Raw genomic sequence first — 6,232 nt, 5'->3', positions numbered from 1 at the left:
AAAGTAAAGAAACACATTGATAATAACACATCAATAGTAAGGGACCTCAACACCCCTCTCACAGAAATGGACAGATCATCTAAGCAGATGAACAAAGGAACAAGGGCTTTGGGGAGTGGAGCCCAAAATGGCAGGGGAGTAGGAGACCTTAAAATTGTCTGGTCCCAGGAATTCAGCTAGATAACTATCAAGGCATTCTGAACACCTATGAACTCAACTGGAGATTGAAGAAAAGCATAGCTGCAACTTACAAATAGAAAGGCGACCACTTTCTGCAAGGTAAGAGGTGTGTAGAAGTGAATCTGTGGTGATATATGGGAAGATAGACCACAAGGGGGAGGGAGCCTCCATAAGGCTGCTACCAGCAAGTGATGGAACAGCAGAGCACAAAAATGGAAATTTTAGAAGTCTGCTATGGTGAAGGTTGTCACTCAGACAGCTAAGCATGGTCTTGGAGGGGTGGAGATGGAACCCTCACTGGAACACTGTGGTCTCAGGACCCCTAGGGTCACAGGAAGAACAGGTGAACCTGACTGCAGTGGAGCTCCCAGGTATTGGAAGAGGAAAGTCAGCTACAAAGAGTTAGCCAGGAGTGGGATCTCACCTCAGGGTTGTGAGATACCATGGATATCACAGTTGGGCCACTGCTTTTCACACAGGAGCCCAACAAGCAGCAGAACTGGGGAGACCCCTTTTTTCCCCGGGAGTAGTGGCCTGAGAGTGCACTGCAGGAGTCTTTGGGTTTAGGGACTTGAAACAGTGTTGCATGCCTGAAACAACCACCATTTTCATTCTCATCCTTTAAAATTGCAGGGAAAGTTTTCAGGAAACAAAAGACACATAGAGCAAACCTGAGCAGATTACTTAGTCTGGCCCCCTGACAAGGGCGTTGCAATTCTGCCTGGGCCAAAGACATTCAAAAACCAACACAACAGGCCCCTCCCCCAGAAGATCAGCAAGAACATCCAGCCAAGACCAAGTTTACCAATCCATGAGAACTGCAAACCTCCAGTGCTTGGGGAATACAGCACATAGAATTCATTATTTTTCCCCATGATTCTTTAGTCTTTCAAATTCAATTTTTTTAAAGTTTTATTATTCTTTTTCTTTTTAACATTTTTCTTCTTTTTCAAAAACTTATCAACTCCGTTTTAAAAACATTTTTTTTATTTTCACTTTTACAGTCATAGTCTATCCCTTTATATCCCTATATTTTTCTTTCTTTTTTTTTCCTGATTATATAAAAATTTTAGGATTGTTGCTCCAGCTCTTTGAAATTTCCAGTGGAATTTGATCAGGATGGCATTGAAAATATAGATGGCTCCAGACAGTGTAGACATTTAACAATGTTTATTCTTCCAATCCAAGAGCACAGAATGGTCTTCCATCTTTTTGTGTCTTCTTCAATTTCTTTCATGAGTGTTCTGTAGTTCCTTGAGTACAGATCCTTTACCTCTTTGGTTAGGTTATTCCCAGGTATCTTGTGGTTCTTAGTGCTATAGTAAATGGATTCTTTTCTATAATCTTCCTTTCTGTATTTTCATTGTTAGTGTATAGAAAGAAACTGATTTCTGTACACTGATTTTGGTCACCTGCCACATTACTGAATTGTTGTATGAGTTCTAGTAGTTTGGGGGTTGGGTCTTTTCGGTTTTCCATATAAAGTATCATGTCATATGTGAAGAGAGAGAGTTTGACTTCTTCATTGCCAATTTGAATACCTTTTATTTCTCTTTGTTATCTGATTGCTGTTGCTAGGACTTCTAATACTATGTTGAACAAGAGTGGGCATCCTTGCTTGTTTCTGATCTCAAAGGGAAGGCTTTCAGCTTTTCCCCATTGAGGATGATATTCACTGTGGGTTTTTCATAGATAGGTTTTATGAAGTTGAGGAATGTTCCCTCTATCCCTATTCTTTGAAGTTTTTTTAGTCAGGAATGGGTGCTGTATCTTATAAAATGCTTTTTCTGATCAATTGAGAGGACCATGTGGTTCTTCTTTGTTATCTTATTGATTTGTTCTTTCACATTGATTGATTTGCAAATGTTGAACCACCCTTGCAACCCAGGGATAAATCACACCTGGTCATGGTGGATAATCTTTTTAATGTACTGCTGGATCCTATTAGCTAAGACCTTGTTGAGAATCTTGGCATCCATATTCATCAGGGATATTGGTCTGCAATTCTCCTTTTTGGTTGGGTCTTTTCCTGGTTTGGAGATCATGGTAATGCTGATTTCATAAAAAGAGTCTGGAAGGTTTCCTTGTGCTTCAGTTTTTTGAAACAGCTTCAGGAGAATAGGTACTATTTCTTCTTTGAAAGTTTGGTAGAATTCCCCAGGGAATCCATCAGGTCCTGGGCTCTTGTTTTTTGGGAGGTTTTTGATCACTGCTTCAAAGTTGTTATTAGATATTGATCTATTCAGGTTGTCATTTTCTCCTGATTCAGTTTTGGAAGTTTTGGGTTACCAGGAATGCATCCATTTCATCTAGGTTGCTTGACTTATTGGCATATAACTGTTGATAATAATTTCTGATGATTGTTTCTATTTCCTTGGTGTTAGTCATGATCTCTCCCTTTTCATTCACAATTTTATTAATTTGGGTCTTCTCTCTTTTCTTTTGGATTAGTTTGGCCAATGGTTTATCGATATAATTGATTTTTTCAAAAAACCAGCTTCTAGTTCTGTTGATGCATTTTGTTGTATCTCTAGTTTCTATCTCATTGATCTCTGCTTTATCTTGATTATTTCCCTTTTGCATGTGAGGTTGTCTTAGTTTGTTGTTGATTCTCCAGTTCCTTAAAGTGTAGAGACAGCTGGTGTATTCTGGATTTTTTATAATTTTTTGAGTGAGGCTTGGATGGCTATGTATTTCCCCCTTAGGACCACCTTTGCTGTATCCCATAGGTTTTGGCCCAAAGTGTCTTCATTCTCATTGATTTCCATGAATTGTTTAAGTTTCTTTGATTTCCTGGTTGTTCCAAACATTCTTAAGCAAGGTGGTCTTTACTTCCAGGTGTTTGAATTCCTTTCAATTCAATGTGGTTGAGTTCCAGTTTCAAAACATTTTGGCCTGAGAATAGGCAGGAAATAATCTCAGTCTTTTGGTATTGGTTGAGTCCTGATTTGTGACCCAGTATGTGGTGTATTCTGGAGAAAGTTCTATGTACACTCAAGAAGAATGTGTATTCTGTTGTTTAGGGTGGAATGTTCTATTTATATCTTTGAGGTCCATCTGGTCCAATGTGTCATTTAATGCTCTTGTTTCTTTATTGAGTTTCTGCTTGGGTGACCTGTCTATTCATAAGAGCGGCATGTTAAAATCCCCTACTATTAATGTATTCATATCAATATGACTCTTTATGTTGATTAACAGTTGTCTTACATAGTTGGCTGCTCCTATTTGGGGGAATAAATATTTACAATTGTTAGATCTTCCTGGTGGATAGTCCCTTTAAGAATTATGTAGTGTCCTTCTTATCTCTGACTACAGTCTTTAGTTTAAAATCTAATTTTTCTGATGTGAGAATAGCTACCTCAACCTTCTTTTGAGGCCCATTGGCATGAAAATTGCTTCTCCATCCCTTCACTTTTAGTCTAGATGTATCCTTAGCTATCATCTTCTACCTGTCAGAATAACTAAAATTAAAAAGACAAGAAATATCAAGAATTTACATGGATGTATAGAAAAGGAACCCTCCTATTCTGCTGGTGGTAATGCAATAATATTTCTCAAAGAATTAAAAATAGGAATACCGTATGATGTAATAATTCCAGTATTTAGCCAAAGAAAACAGAAACACTAATTCAAAAAGATATATACACCCCTATGTTTATTGCAGCATTATTTACAATAGTCAAGATATGAAAGAAACCCAAGTGTCCATCGATAGATGAGTGGGTAAAAAAAATTTGAGATATAGATTGATTACACACACACACACACACACACACACACACACACACACACACACACACACTGGAATATTACACAGCCATACAAAGGATGGAATCTTGCCATTTGTGACAACATGGGTGGACCTAGCAGGTATTATGGTAAGTAGAGTAAGTCAGAGCAAGACCAATACCATATTACATCACTTATGTGTGAAATATAAATAACAAAGCAAATGATAAACAAATAAAAAGCATAATCAGACCTATAAATACAGAGAACAAACCAATGGCTGGCAGAGGGGAGGACAGTGTGGGAATGGGAAAAATGGGTGAAGGGAAGTGGGGGATACAGGATTCCAGTTATGGAATGAGTAAGTCATTAGAATAAAAGACACAGCTTAATCATAACGTAATAGAGATGTATTGTAACAGATGGTAGCTACACTTGTGATGAACATAGCATAACAGTATAATGTATAAACTTGTCAAATCACTATGTTTTACACCTGAAACTAATGTAACATTGTCAATTATACTTAAATAAAAATATTTTAAAATAAAGTGAGTCTCTTGTAAAATACTATTCTAGGAGTGGGTAGGAGGGTCCATGGGAGGAGATGCTGTGTCCCCTTGGCAAGGTGCAGTGCATCTGGGGTCACAGAATGAGCACCCCACAGACTTACTCATTCCAAAGCAGCCCAAGTCCCTCATCTCTGCCCTAGGGTGCTCTTAGGAGCCCAGCACTACAACTCCCAGCAAAACATGAACTTGATGTCCCAGCCTCTGGGGCAGCCAGCCCTCCAGATGGCCCCACTCTCCTGCTCTGTCCCCACACTGTCCCAGCTGTAAGAGGACCAAGAAGCAAGCTATGGAGGAGACAACAAACCCAGGCTGCAGCAAGCCATACCTGGAGAAGCTGACTCTGGATCATAGGCATCTTAGAATCTTTCCCAGGTGTGACAGAAGTGACTAGGATAGAAAAGTCACCCACTGAATGCCATCTGATTTCTTCATGGAAACAAAAATTAACTGTGTGCTACATAAGGATGTGAAGAATTTTTACCAGATGACCGATGGCTTCCACATGACGTGGAGTGTGAAACTGCATGAGCATACCATTGCACTAGGCAGCATGGCAATTAACAGTATCTCAAAACTGACTCAACTCAACCAGTCTTCTGTGTTTTCACTCTCTATTGAAGCAACTGTGGTAGACCTGGAATATGATGCACTTGAAGCCAGTGAGAACCAGCCAGAGAACCTTCACAAAGCATTATATCGGAATTTTCTCTCAGATATCTTTACATGCTCCTCATGCACCTAGGCATGCTGCAATGGTAGTATGACTTCATCAGCTATGTCATTAGCCTCAAGCCAAGAAATGGTTTAACATGTAAAAACCCATCACCTACAACACAAACCTGCTCAAAGAGACCAACTCCTTCATGAACAAGCTGGCCCAACAAAGTGTACAAGAGCAAGAACAAGACCTTAATCCCCAAAAGGAACAGACCCGTCCAGTTATGGAGAGTTTCAGAACTTGCTTCAGTAGCTAAATAGCTCTGTTAAGAGTTTTCCTCTCTTTCTACCCCCAAGCCTCTAAAGATGTCAGCAGTGACTAGAGAAGAAACCACTGATTTTGACCCATGTGGTCTTAGAACTATGTTGTTCTTTTGGTAACCATTAGGCACATGTGGCTATTTATATTAAATATTCAGTTCCTCTGAGATGCGTGGGTGTTTCAGGCAGTTAAGTGTCTTCCTTCAGCTCAGGTCATGATCCTGGGGTCCTGGGATAGAGTTCTGCACTGGGGGGTCCTTGCTCAGTGGGGAGCCCACTTCTCCCTCTGCCTGCCACTCCCCCAGCTTGTACTCTCTCTACCTCACTCTCTCTCTCTGGCAAGTATATGAATAAAATAATTTTAAAAATTCAGTTCCTCAATTGCATTAACCATGTTGTGAATGGCAAATAGATTCTGTATTAGACAAAATAAAGATAATGAAACATTTCCATCATCACAGAAAGTTCTGTTGGGCAGCACTATATTAGAATATTTTCATGCTGCCCTTTCTCAGATTTCATTTTCATTCGAGAATGTGGATGCCTTAATTTGATGGGTCATAATGTTCCATGAAAATTCTTGGAGGTATAATTGTATATGTTCTTTTTATTTTCTCATAAGTAATTCTCACTTCACTTCTTTTTAAAAATTTCCTATAAATTTTGTTATTTCCAAAAATATATTCTTGGCAGTCCTGTGATGTTTTTGGATGAGAATTACATTTAAATAAGGAGACTGAGTGAAGTAGGCTGCCCTCCATAATGTGGTCTTC

General features: G+C 39.2%; 1 pseudogene; it reads left to right on the top strand.

Moving 5' to 3' along the window:
• The first annotated feature begins 4,670 nt into the window (after window positions 1–4,670).
• On the top strand, window positions 4,671–5,459 carry LOC125104368 (tubulin polyglutamylase complex subunit 2-like; annotated as a pseudogene).
• The last annotated feature ends 773 nt before the right edge of the window (window positions 5,460–6,232 follow it).

The sequence above is a fragment of the Lutra lutra genome, chromosome 7, assembly GCF_902655055.1.
Source record: "Lutra lutra chromosome 7, mLutLut1.2, whole genome shotgun sequence".
Classification (NCBI taxonomy): Eukaryota; Metazoa; Chordata; class Mammalia; order Carnivora; family Mustelidae; genus Lutra; species Lutra lutra.
This window is presented reverse-complemented; position numbering and strand designations above follow the sequence as displayed.